Source organism: Canis lupus, chromosome 3 (assembly GCF_011100685.1).
Source record: "Canis lupus familiaris isolate Mischka breed German Shepherd chromosome 3, alternate assembly UU_Cfam_GSD_1.0, whole genome shotgun sequence".
Lineage (NCBI taxonomy): Eukaryota > Metazoa > Chordata > Mammalia > Carnivora > Canidae > Canis > Canis lupus.
In genome coordinates this window covers 14,473,751-14,487,939 of record NC_049224.1, presented here as the reverse complement: position 1 = coordinate 14,487,939, position 14,189 = coordinate 14,473,751, and the positions used below count along the sequence as shown (strand labels likewise).

General features: G+C 37.5%; 1 protein-coding gene and 1 pseudogene across 1 annotated transcript in view; both read right to left on the bottom strand.

The window, feature by feature from the left end:
* The window catches only part of LOC102156090, a 33,545-nt pseudogene extending 20,373 nt beyond the window's left edge, over positions 1–13,172 (bottom strand).
* The window catches only part of MCTP1 (multiple C2 and transmembrane domain containing 1), a 532,324-nt gene that overhangs the window by 339,548 nt on the left and 178,587 nt on the right, over positions 1–14,189 (bottom strand).

Here is a 14,189-nt window from a genome sequence, read left to right as displayed (position 1 = left end):
GTAGGTACCACAAAGTCTAAGGGGCAAATAAAGCTCATTCTGATCTGAACGATGGACTGCATTGGAGGGGTGCAGCCTGGTTCAGGTGCTTTGAGGGGATGGAGGGGAACATACATCTCTCACTGGGAAGACGGTACTGTCTTGGTTCAGGGAAGTTCCATAGGGTTGGGGTTGCAGGAGATAGGCCCACTTCCAAGGACAGGAGGCAAGGAATCAGAAACAAGTCGAATGGACTGGAACACAGAGTAAGGGAGGGAAGGGTGCTCGACTCTGCATAGAAATGTTGAACAAAGCAGGTTTGTGAGGAACTTCACACACACAGAGCATGCCAGTGAAAGTACGGGCCAGAAAGGCTGTGGGGTCATATGGCTCCACAGAAAACCTAAGGTTTACCAACCATTCACCAAAGCCAAAGCTGAGGCAGCAGAGGCAGCCCAGCCCAGGGCTCCACGGCACTGTCTGCTCTGCATTCATAGGTCAGGAAACAGAATCCTGAATCTTCTGAATCACGTTGGCGCCAAATACCATGCTGGGTGCTTTACAGAGGTTTTCCCTAATCCTCACAAACTTTCACATGATGGGGAAACCAAAATTAATTCTACATATCACTAGTCTCAGCTTAAAAGTCACTTTCTCAGAGTAGACTTCCCTGAGCCCATTATCTAAATTAACTTTCCCTATTATACTCTCTATTATCTTCTCCTTCATCTAATGTCACTCAGTACAGCTTATAATTTGATATTCATGAGAGTGATTAAAGCTCCTTGTTAGCATACATTGTTTCATTTTATCTGCTAACTGTGTCCCCACAGTTCTGGCATACCGGCTCTCAGAAAATATTTTTGCACCTCTGAACACATGGAAAGGAATGCACTGAAGCGTTCACGAATTGCATGTGTGCTCTAGAGGCCCTTGTGGGTCCCAAGTCTCACTCTATGGATTTGTGGCCACTGCACAGACTGATGTATCTAAAAGAATAATCAGGTTGAAAAATCTAAAATTCATCATGTAAATCAGATTGTCCTAAATAAAATTTAAAATTTAAGCATAAAATTCATCATCATGTAAATGAGATTGTCCTAAATAAAATTTAAAATTTAAGCAATGACTAGGTTTTTACTAAAAATCTGGCAATGATACGAGAGATGAATTTTAGTATTTTAGTTCTCCACTGGATTTCCAAGAAAAAAGAATAGAAATATGTACGTGTGAAAGTCCGTCTACTTGTACTTGTTTACCCCATTTCTGTTAGGAAAACTGTTAAGAGAGATTTCGATAGGTCCATGAGAAAAATAAGCCTTCCTTTAGAGTAAATGTGTTTAACTGACATACAGGCTTCTTTATTATTGGATTTTCTCAGAGACACTAATGTGAGACTATTCATCACAGTTCTCTTCTGTGTGTGCGGGTACAGGGGACCCTCAGGGAGGGCTGGCATATTGATACAGCATATGGTTCTGGAGGCACCAAAGGACTCCATTCCCCTCTCCACACATAGAACAGAGTTTGTCAAGTTGCTCTTGTGTTCGGGTAAAATCAGTATCAAGAAGCATTTGGTCAGTTCTGCAGTACATTAAATCCTACCTTCCTAACCCTAGTTGGATAAATCCTGAACAAAGCAAATTATCCAAAGGCTGAGAATATATAAACAAGAGCTTGTGAACAAGAGTCCCATCAATCACTCTACTGTCGAATTTACCCTTCAGGGTATAGGTTTTTTCAATTTTTGCCCAAGACTGTCTCATATGAACTGATTGCTCCACAGACCACTAAATGAGAATATGCTTGCAGTATAAGAACTTGAAAGGGCCTGGGCACTGATGAGGTGGAAATACTGGCAGCACCAGGGGGTACACATTTGACTCCACACCCGACCTATGTTAAGCATAGGGAAGGAGCTCCAGGGAAGGAGCTAGTTATTTGTCTTTTTAGGAGCAGGAGACTGAAGCCCAGAGATGCCAAATAATGTTCTCAAGGTCACATCATATGTGGTGGGGTCTGGATTTGAACCCAGGTCTTCTAGCTCCACCTGTTTTCATGGGTTGTACTGAGAGACTCTTTCTCAAGGCTTGTTCCCTGTGCCCTTTCTGCCTCCTCGGAATAGCTTGTCACACTACTCCCCGCCAACCGGGTCACACCACAGCTCACAAAGGCCTTCTCTGATCACATCCAATCCTGCTGTACAGCTGGGCCAACATCCTCTTCAAGGAGTTCCCCAGACCCCACACCAGGGGGCCTCTTAATTCTCTCCTAGCCTTGGCAGAGAAGGACCAACCGGCACCGTAGAGCTTGCCAAAGTTATTTTTAGGAGTTTTGGTTGTTCAGCAGAATCTCAGCTTCCTCACCTCATCCGTTTTCTCTTTATCCAGACTCATGGCTTGACTTTCCTCTGCTGCTCAGGTGTGGTTGAGAGCCTTTGACTCAGAACTGAGGGCCATTCATGGGTGTACTTTGTCATTATTATGCTCTAATACCTCCCAACTGCCCCACCTCCTCAACCTCACCAAGTAGAAAGGGGGGAAGTGGCTGAAGACAGCCCTGGCTACATTCACAGTGCACATATTCCGTGAGTTCTCCAACAAATATCCTTCATTCACCTCTGTCTCCCCAAATGATTATTCTACTCAGAAGGTTTCTCCAAGTGGCCTCTTGGTCCTAGGACAGCTCTGCCAGTAGATCAGGGTCTCTCTCTGGTGTTTTCTCAACAGGGAGGTGCTAAGTGGCACAGAACATCAGATTGCAAAGTTATGGAAGAAGCAGCCAGGGCAGTGAATTGGGAGCACTCTAGACATGATACAAGGTAGCAAAGTGAGAGGCTGAAGAGGAGGAGTAATGAATGAACCAGGGCTCAGTGTTTCCTGCCATGACTGTTGGTCTCATCAAGTCAGAAACCTGGACACTTCTTCTCACTCACCCTTATGGCCAGCCACCAAACACCAGACAGAGCAAATCTACACCCAATCTGGGACACCCATACTCTCTATTCCACTCCCATATTACTGCCTTTGTTTCCCTAGTTGTATTTTGCCTAGACTGATGTAAAAGCCTCCAAATGGGTTTTCCTGACTTTTAAATCATCCCTCTCAAAGCTTCATAATTCCAATTCCAATTCCCTCAAGATACTTTTTTGGTGCCTCGAGTTTTCTTACCTTGGGGTGAACACTGCAATCACTTGAGTGTTTTTTCCAGATTTACATTCTTAAACTCTACCCATAATTTCATCAATAAGAATCATTTGGGCATAGGACCTGGGTACATACAGTTTTTTTTTTTTTTTTTTTCAGATTCCTGGCGAATCTGGTGCACCATCCAGTTGAAAAAGAACTGCCCTATAAGCTGAAGGCCAAGCTCTGCAGTGTGGCATTGAAAGACCTTTATGAGCTGACTTGCTTTGACATGCCTCATCAGCCATTCCCCTCTATCAACCTTAGACTCCAAAAATACTGTTTTTTGTCTTTTTAAACCAGCTTCCTAAATTGGTATGTTGAGCCATGCCTCTGTGCCTGTGCTCTTACCACCTGGAAAATCACAACACATCCTTCTAGATCCAGCTTAAGGAATTGTTCTGTGAAATCTAACCCACCTCCTGCTTCAGAGTTTCATCACTCCCACCTTGAGCTTCCATTGTTTCTTGAAAAAACCAGTTCAGAAATACAGTATTTTAGATGGTTCTGACATTATTCAATGAGGTAAAAGTCAAATTACTCTTAAAAATTCCTTAAATCACTCATAAAGTAAACACTTTGCTTTAAAAAACAGTAATATGTGTACATATGTATACACACATGCAGAGACTATTATGCAGTATTGCTGTTTAAACACTAGTTATACTCAATAGGGAGCTCACATGGATTTGTAGGGACAGAGACCCCAAGGGAACAGTAAATTCATTGTCCCAATCTACCTTCCCTTTAGGACTTTCAGTCACCAAGGGGAATATTTCATCTGTGTTTCTCAAGAGTGTTCCACGATAGGAGTAGGTAATATTTTTGAGAATAGGCTTATTTGAGAAATATCAGGTGAGAGCATATTGAACAAATCCCCCTTTTAAAGCTTTTAAAGTGCCTGTCTTTTGCCTCCAGTGTGAATATGCAAAAGGAGAACACAATATTTCACATTTCCCAAAATTATTTGATTACAGACTGTCATTTTCATAGAACTAGCATTCCAAAGAATACTCTGGAAAAAAATCTGCCTTCCTCATTCCTCACTGCAGTTGCAAATGAGAAGCCAAATGAGACATGATTGTTCTGGTTCTTATCCAAAAAGAAGAGGGCAGAGCACATTACCTGGCATGGCCTGCATCTGAGCCATTTCCTAAAGGGGCCTCCCACCTGGAGATGTGCTTACCACCTGAGTGCTGATGCCTGGGTGTGGCGCTTGGCTCCCCAGCCGCCACCAAGGGAGAGGCAGTGAGGCTGGCACTTCCAGTGCATTATTCACTTAAAGGACAAAAGTGTAGTTATTAGAACAGTTCTTAGTAAAAAAAAAAAAAAAAAAAAAAAGAACAGTTCTTAGTAATTGTGGCCACTTATTTGGTAAAATGATTAAAATAAATATGTTGTATATGAAAACAATTTGCATTTATGAAGTTGTCAGTTTGATGTAGGCATTCATTTTGAAGATCTGGAACACTGGAGGTGTGTAAAAGTACAACTTAGATGTGCAAAAGTGGTTTCATGTGAACCTATCCCCGTCATTACAAGTGCATCTGCAGTGCCAAGAGAGTCAAGATAAACTTTCAGGTGTCAGGAAAAGCTTCTGTTATAGACTCTGTGGTTAAAATATACCCTTCCAAAAAATATGGCAAAAAAAATTGCTTAATAGTCAAAAAGAAATTAGGCCAAATTTAAATTGATTTATGCTGTGCACAACTAGCATTTTAATTTGAAGTGCAAACCCAATGTACTATTTGAAGACTAAATTCGGGTCGTGATGCTCTCATTGACTCATGCAGTAAAAAGATCGCAGAGTTGCATGTTAGGAACCCCATGCCCAGCTGGGCTCTGTCGGGAGCTGGATGTAGATATAACCTTGGAAAAGTCATTTACTTTGCCTGTGCCATAATATTTTTCATTTGCAAAAAGAGACAGTTGAGCTAGATGATCTCTAAGGCACTTTCAATTACAAAATTTTATGAACATAAATGACGTTTTTGCTCAGATAGAGAAATCGTGGGAATTTTATAGGTGGTACATTTTGGCTCACTGACCTATACTTTTTGAATAAAACTGATGCTTAGTTTTAATTTTCTCCTTATGTGCTGTTTAAAAAAATATAATTAGAATAGTAAAATATAATAGTAATCTTTTATGAAAACATACAAAAATAATAGACACAGTGAGAAAGAATTCAAGATATGATGAGGAAAGTATTGTTATGCAGCAGACCTTAGTTGATTCCTGAAAAAAAAAAAATAACTTAGTGTCTGATATGTTAAAAAAAAAAAAAACATCCAAATGGGGACTCTGCCCTTTGTTGTAAAGCACCTGTCACATAAGAGCCAAAGAACAGGACTGCTTTTCCAATAAATTTGTTTCCATTGTCTAAAACTTACATATTTTGACCCTAAAGGTTGTGTATGATCAAGTGTTTGTACAGGAAAATTTTCTGTTCTTTTCTCCTTGGAAAGTTTGAAACAATGATCACTTTAATACCTTCTCCTAAAAATAACTATAAGTCATATTCCTGTCGACATCAGTGGCTTCCCGGTAAAAATCTGCATACTTCTGGGTTGCAGTGTACTTTTCAAAAACTTCTGAACATTAATATTTCGTGTAGTTTATCAAATATTTAAAAGAGGTAATAAAGCTACAGTCTTCTTATGTCTGCTGTATTCATGATTTTTGTAGCAATTTACACACTTGGAGTATACATTTGCCATGAGGCATTAATTCATTCATCTGTCCCCCCCACATATCTATTTATAGCATGAACATTTCTCAAACTCTAGGCTTGAATTTAGCAGAAATTTTTCAGCCACTTTGGCTAGATAAACGTGGAAGTAATTGTTTCAGAACTGAGTTGAAAATAAAAAGCAACCACTGATTTGAAAATGAAAAAGAAAGAAAAGAATCCTACCCAAAAATAATTCCCACTCTTTGGGAAACAAATGAGGCATAGAGGATGAATCCTTTATTTGAGGGATGTTAAAACTAAAGCCCAGACTGTACAGTATAGAATTCAGGTCTCCTGTGGCCAGGGTAATGCTTTCCACTGATTTTTTACTTGAAGCATGCTATTTCCAAGGTAGGAAAATCACCACGAGAAACAGCGACCCATAGGAAACAATTGCACTTCAAATAACACAAGGCACCTGTTCACCAAGGAATAGAGTTTCCTCAAATAGTGAACATATGCTATTGTGTTTAGGACCAGGAAAAAGAAAAGGCCAGCCAATTATTTGTGTGTGTGTGTGTGTGTGTGTGTGTGTGTGTGTGTACTAATTGGGATTTTTTCTTTGTGTGTGTGTGCATGTTTCATTTTTAATCATTCCTTTGGGCCAAGGCCAAATGTGCAATTTTCCCAATAGAGTTGCTCCTATTGTCTAAAACTTTATATTTTGTGTTTGATCAAATGTTTTTACAGGATAGTTTTCTCTGTGTTTTTCCCCCTTGGAAAATTTGAAACAATAACCACCTTAATACCCTCTTTCGAAATCTGCAGCATTCCCTAACCTAACTCTTTAGTCACTATCCTCATTTTGGAAACCATCCCTCACAATGACTGGTTGATACCAAATAAATTTTGGTTCCCAGACTTTTTAGTTTGAGCTCTCCAATGAAATTTTGTGGAAAAAAACAAGGCTTCTCTTCTAAGATTGAAAGAAATAGATATTTTTATAAAAAAAGCATTTAAAATGATTTTTAAAAATCCCTTTCTCTTTAATTCTGTCTCAATTGTTTGTTTTGCATTTTATTTTTCATAATAAATCCTAAAAGTCACACTTTGATAATTCCCATTCATTTAGGTATTCAAATTATTTTGATCTTTTGATTTTACCTAATCTCTCTCTGCATATGTATAATGCATATAAATTATAATGTATATCTGCATACATTTAGGTTTTGAATCAAGAGAGTAAAGCAATGATGCTTCCTATGTGTTATTAAAGAAACTCCAATACAAAACAGTGGGAAAACTTGTGGCAAGAAATGACTTCCGGCTCTATTAGTTTCACACTGAAAATTATCAGATGATGAAATATGAGATTAATTGAGCTAAACTCTTTCACACCTTATACTTCATTCCTTTGTACCCACATGCTCAGGGAGAGTCTGGTCCCAATCCAGTCTCAGCTACATGAGTCATGACTCAGAGCAGATCTGGAGAAGTCCCAGTACATCCCTACCATCCATCCATCCATCCATCCATCCATCCATTCAACTTGCCAGAAAGCCTTACTGAGAGTCTACCATGTATTAGTCATCATGCTAACACTAAGGGTACACAATTTGTGAAGAAAGTCCTTGTATACAAAACCTGAAGACACATGAAGGTTTGAAAATTACCCAAGAATTCCAAGCATAACTTGTGGAGTCTCTGGAGAAAGCAGATCAAAATGCACCCAGTTGTACAATAGACCTAAACTTCTACTATTCATTTAATGTGTTCTTTCCCCAAATAATACCTTTCATAAGGAAATGCTTAGGGAGTGTACAGAGAAAAGGAGATAGAACATTAATCTTCCCTCAAAACACAAAAATTTCCACAAGCTTTTCTGGGACTGTATAAGTTGATTAAGTGTACATTGAAAACTGTCTCAAAAGAAGGAAATCTTTTCATATTGCCAAAGACTAGGATCATGTAGGAGAACTCACCATTCATTATGTTTGCTCATTCCAGACACATTTTGCATTGTTATTAGTCTCATCTTATATGAATTCCTGAGTTAATTTAATATATTTCTAGCTCATAAAGGCCTGGATTTCATTAAGAATGAGAATGTTGGAGTCCTTGAAATGATTAAATGCATTAACATTAAAAAGATTTCTTTGCCTCTCTGTCGCACTTTAAAACTTCCTATCACTGGGATTAAGGGATTCTAACTGGAGGTAGCATAAAATGTAGTCACGTAACGCAGCTCTGAAATCTGACTGCCTTGGTTCAATGCTAGTCATTCTATAACCATTTGTATCATGTCAGGGATGAGTCACTTAATTTCTAAATACTTCAGTTTCTCCATCTTTCAAATGAGAATAATAATAGTGCCCAAATTTCATAAGACAGTTTTAAGAAATTAATTTAGTTCATAAAAAGCTATTATATAGTTAAATGTTAAATGTTAGATGTTAAATGTTAAATGTTAGTTTATTAGAGTTAAATGTTAGACATTACTGTTATTTTCATCTTGGACAAAAACATTTGTACAGTGAGGGATTTGGAACTTGATTTGTTACTTTTGGGGATGCTATAAATTGTCATGAATAAATATCACTAATCCCATTCTACTACTGAAATGACTCAAGTAAAGGAAGATCAAGTGACTAATTTGAGTATCTTTACAAAATTAATATGGAATTAAAACTCAACAAAGAATCTCCAAAGCTTTCTTGGGCTTCTCTCAAGGGAATGTTTTTACAAATCTTGATAGTTATACTAAATGGCACACTGATAAGCTTTTCAAATGAGTTCAAAGTGCTTCACCCACCTTGATGTTCACAGCACCATTAATCAATATTTACCAAGCACCTATAGGATATGTGGGATGATTGTCTGGCTCTAATGTGAAATTTCCTGAACTTTGTAGACAGAGAAACAAAATCAAAACAAGACTGTTACCTCCAAAACCACAGGAAGGGTCAATATTAACAAAGAAGTATTGATTCCTGCTACTACAAGCCTAGTGCTGAGGCTCTGTCCCTTAAACAGCACATTATCACCTTGCATTTTTAGTTTTTAAAGACCCTTACTTCATTATCTCATCTGTTTTTCTTTACCTCCCGATGGTTATATAGCATATTCATACAGTTCTAGGAATCAAAGTAAGCAGTGAACTTTATTCCAAGCAGGGCTAGGATCTGTTAATAAGATAGCATGATAAAAAATACCACTTATTACTGAAGCTAGAAATTGGAGTATAGGATATACAGGTAGCATATAACTTTCATAAGCGTTACATTTTTTAAAAAGAAATGATGATCATCTTTTGATTCTCTGGAGTAAAAAATTACTTTTATTAATACTACCAATGCATTTTTTAATTAACCTGTCTTTTAATCTTAATATTAAGAGGTTAAAGAAAAATTTTCTTTATAAGCTCATTGTCTTCATGGGTATAGTAAGATATAGGTCATTAACATTAGTAACTTGAAAAGTCATCTTTCTCTCATGTCATGTCCCTGATAAAGACAAGAGTTTCATAAATATAAAATAGATCAATTCTAACAAAAATGGTTGCAAGTTTATTGGCTATTTAAATTTCCCTAATCTCTTTTTAAGGGTAAGCATCTGGAGAATATCTTTTTGCTCACTACTCTCAACAAACATGTCAAAATAATCTCCCATACTACCTACAATTTTAAAAGCTGCAAAATCTACCCATATCCATTATGCATATGTACCTTTACGAGTACAAGATTTGGACACTCTGTGGCAAAAGCTAAGAGATTGCAAGAGTCAGATGTTATGGTCTGATAATCATTCCAAAAATTCATGCTCCATTAAACTAGATCCAACAGAGAATCCTCAGCCCACAAAACCTATACCCAAGGTCATATGTCTTCTGCAAGATATTCTCCAAGGATATAGTTTTCAATAAAGATGTTTATCAATATTAAAAAATACATATTTTTTAAAAACCCTATTAGTGCAAGTCAAGAAACGGCTAGTCTTCTGATCAATCTCTAGGTAACTAAGCAGATAGAAAGACCCAGGTTTTGGTCTTGGCTCAGATACTAGCTTGAGTGAAGCAAGGCACCTTTTTAACTCTTGTGGATCTTAATTCCCTTCTTGGTGAATTGAGAATTTGTGAGATGACATTAAGTTCTCTTCCAAATACACAATTTTGTATATCTTATGTTGTGATAGTGTTACTTTTAAGCTCTATGGAGTTTACAAGGAATCGCATGCGCACAGTCTCATTTGATCCTCAAAACTGATTTTCAGAAGTAGGTGGAGGAGTTAGCATTGCTCTTCTTTTTACCAGCAAGTGGGCTACTTTTGATATCCAATAGGATTTATTAGAGATAGTAGAACCTAAAGCATCTTCCAGAAAGATTTCATTTTCAGGAGTCAGAATGAATACTCCATAAATTTTTTTTTCAAACCTGTCAAAGCCTTACCTAAACAAAAAATCTTTAAAAACAAAGAAAAAATGTCATACTATGTGCTTCTGCTGCTGCAGTCCCCAGCTGAGGACGTCACGCTGCTTTTAGGTTGAAAATTAAATTTAGTTGCCACTTGATAAATATCTTTTGAGTGAGGATGGGTTTCCTTGAGGAAATTTTAAAGGAGTACCAGGACTTAGGTAAAATTGGGTTTGGGGGTTTTATTTTTGGAGCTCATTCCTGTAAAACATTTTTATATAAGCTGGAAATTAACTAGTAAAATAGTTTACAAAGAGCAGAAAAGGGAGCCTTTTATTACTGAAAAGAAATATTCTGAATCCAGAGTGGAATCCTGAGTAGCTCTGATGCCTTGTCAGCTCCTTTACTATATAGGAAGACAAAGAAAGAAGTTCTCAAAAATATGTGTCACACTTTACAGTTAATAAAATACAGATAAAATTTGATCCTTGCAAGCAATCCTGTAAGGCCAAAAGGGTTTTCTCAACCAAGCTCCCAATTATTCTTCATCTCAGAGGTCAAGGGATTTCCTGAATAACTAAGATCCACAGGTTATTGATAGACTCATTTTAGCTATTCTATTTGACCTCTTTCCTTGTCAAAACCATTTTGATTGAGAGGTGAAAGATAGAAATAGTATACTACGTGTTTCTGCTCTTTTTCCTTCCCTCTCCCCATGCTTTCCTATACCCTTTCTGGAAGTGTACGGAATATAGCCAAAGAATGGGGACCGCAGCAAGGAAGGAGGGGAAACAAGGTGCCTCAATTATCTCACCACATAATTACCAGCTAGCTATCCAATGTCATAAATAAAAAGTCCATATTTGAAACAGAGCAGAATGTAAAGACTTAATTTCACAAAATTTTGTCAGTTTGAGTTTTAATTCATAACAACAGCTCATATGGCTATTGTAATCCATATTTAAGAATCTGAAACAAAGTATAAGAACATATGTTTTTGTCTTGATGTAGATGTGTTCTATCCTTTCTATTGACATTTAGTAATTCACATATGATATAAGGAAAAATTCTCAAGCCGAACCCTTAACGAACCAGAATAGAGCTCCCTTTCTGCCCAGGCAAAAAAGCAGAGTCTGATACACATTTGGCATCAGAATATTCTATTTATAATATCTTGGATTTTAATCTTTTGGGATATGTGCCTTTTCACTATGCAAGTTCCCAAAGGCTCTCACACTGTTAAGTCATTTTCCCGAAAGTTCTTTATTTTCTCAATTTGGAATACTGCCTTCATATATGTTTGGAAGTTGGGCTAATTTTATTTATTTATTTAAGATTGTATTTATTTATTTGAAAGAGAGAGAGCATGAGTGAGGGTGGGGAGATTGACAGAGGGAGAGGGAGAAGCAGGCTCCCTGCAAGCAGTGAGCCCCAGGACACAGGGCTCTGCCCCAGGACCCCAGGATCATGACCTGAGCAGAAGGCAGACACTTAACCAACTGAGCCACCCAGGCGCCCCTGGAAGTTGAACTAATTTTCATTTCCCCTTCAAACAAGTGGAAAACTACATGCCTTCCAACAGTTGACTGACCCCCTGACCTTTGTGAAAACATGAATTATTCAATATATACCTAATGAAAAGTAATTTCCACGTTGTAGTTAGAATCAAGTGATTTTGTAATGAATATAATTTTGAATAGAAATGAAACAATCTATAAGCATGACAGTGGGTCAATCAAGAAGAAAGTATTCTAATGCCAAGTGTCACAAAGCATACAAAAAGCCCTCGATTCATTAATTTTACCAATTCACAGCTACAGCTCTCAAAATCAAATTAACCTTTTCTACCTCAAAAGAATTCATAGTCCTTAAATATGAGTGTCCAAAATTATGTGACACCAGACACCAACATTAGATCTGATTTGATGTCATTTCTCTAATCAAAAAAAAACACCAAGACAGCATTCCTGTTATTCACCCCAACCTGTCAGCAGCAAGCTTAAAGCATGGAAAAACAGATCCCTCATTCACTTTTCTATCCACAGATTTTCCTATCCATACAGTTTATGAGTGTCTCTAAGAACAACTGAGGAAGTGGGTTTGTGATAAACTCATGCGCATTTTAAAGCTTACAGCAATTAGAAGTTTATGAATATGGTAGCCTTTCACTTATATAGAAAGCCAAATATGAAAGAGACTTTCATTACGTTTCAACTTGCAACTTCCTAATAATTATTAATACCACTTTCTATTTCAGTGGAGAAATACAGTTGTCAAGCTATGGTTATTTAGAGTAAGATCCAAGCATAATCATATGAATTTTATGGATGTTTCACCTTTAATCAAGATCAAAGAGCAGCAGAAAGGGGGGAAAAAAAGAAGCTGGTACTATTTAATTCTTAAAAAGAAAAGAAAAACTAAAATGTTATAAAATTACTAGAACGTTTCCGCTTCTCAGGTATTGCATTTTTTTTATTAAAAAAAAAACTATTATAAAGGAACTATCAATCTATTCAATTAAGTATCTCACAAATGGATTGTACTGTAAGTTTAAAATGACTTGCGTTAGAATCTCAAATGCCACCTTCAAATACCTGTGAGGAGGCATTTTCTGAAGCATAATCATATGAAAACTGCCACGTTCATTCTAGGCTGTGCCAATGCAATGAGCAAACCAAAATATGGAACTTACCTTATTATAAACAAATGGCAAATTGCAGGCACTTTTGAGCTTGCAGGTGTCTAGCATCGTTGATTAGAAATAAACAAAACATCTTTCATCCCAGTGAGCAAACTGCATATTCAGACTTGGCTTTCTTCCCTGAATCCTTTCAAGAGAGGCTGTTCACCTCCAAGGGCTAGTAACAGCCTCTTCACAGAGCACTTGCTGCTCTGAACTGCAGCCACTTAGAATGAAAGTAAGAGGAACCCGTGATGCTTAAATACGGTAGCTTCACATTCACAGGATATGACTCAACTCTCTCTCACACCAGTCGGGGTGTTCCCCCTCCCAAAACTGTTAGATTACATAACAAACATCACATTTGGGGTTCGAACCAGTTTGTAAACTCAAATGTAAACACTGCACCCATTAAAATCAAACGTGTGTTTTTAAAATAATCACCTCTTCCCTGTGGCACAAGCCACAGATGGAAAGGAGAACAAGGTGGCACAGAGAAAACTCTTCTGCTTTCTCTCTGCAGTGAATCAACATCAAGTTATTAAATGTGTGTCGACTTGCTGGCATCGCCCTGAAAGAGGCACGCTAAAGTCACTAGCATTCCCTGTGGTTCATCAACACTGTGTAGACCCAAACTCTTATCTCAATGTGCAAGAAATGGCAGTTCTACACAACACAACAGAATCTCCTTCACGAAGTAGGGAATGGAAATAGATCTTTGTGGTTTGCTGTTGCTGATTCCCACAGAAATCCTGTCCCACGCTGTCATTACCTGGCGATGCTTGCTCTGCCTACCTCTCCAATTCAGAGCCCTCCTTTATCTGTTTCATGAACATTTCTAAAGGAACATGACTAATGACACAACTCCTTTAGTAAATGTGGCAATTTTCTTTGCTTTCTCCGCCACCCACTGCCTCTTAACTCTGAGCTGTGTTAAGCTTGATCACACATTGAATTATTATATTTATATACCTCAGTCAATGAATATTACAGACTTGATCCTTGGAGAAAATCTACTACATAAATTCAATTGCCATCGGCATGATCAAGGACAATAAGATGAGAAAGCGTGTCATTTATAGCAAATTGAAACCACATAGACTAGGACTGTTCAATAGACATATAAGGTAAGCCACATGGGTAATTTTAAACTCTTTAATGTAGTCACATTAAAAAAGAGAAATACGCAAAATTAGTTTTAATAATGCTTACCCCAATGTATCTAAAATATTACAATTTCATTGCATAACTGACATAAAAAT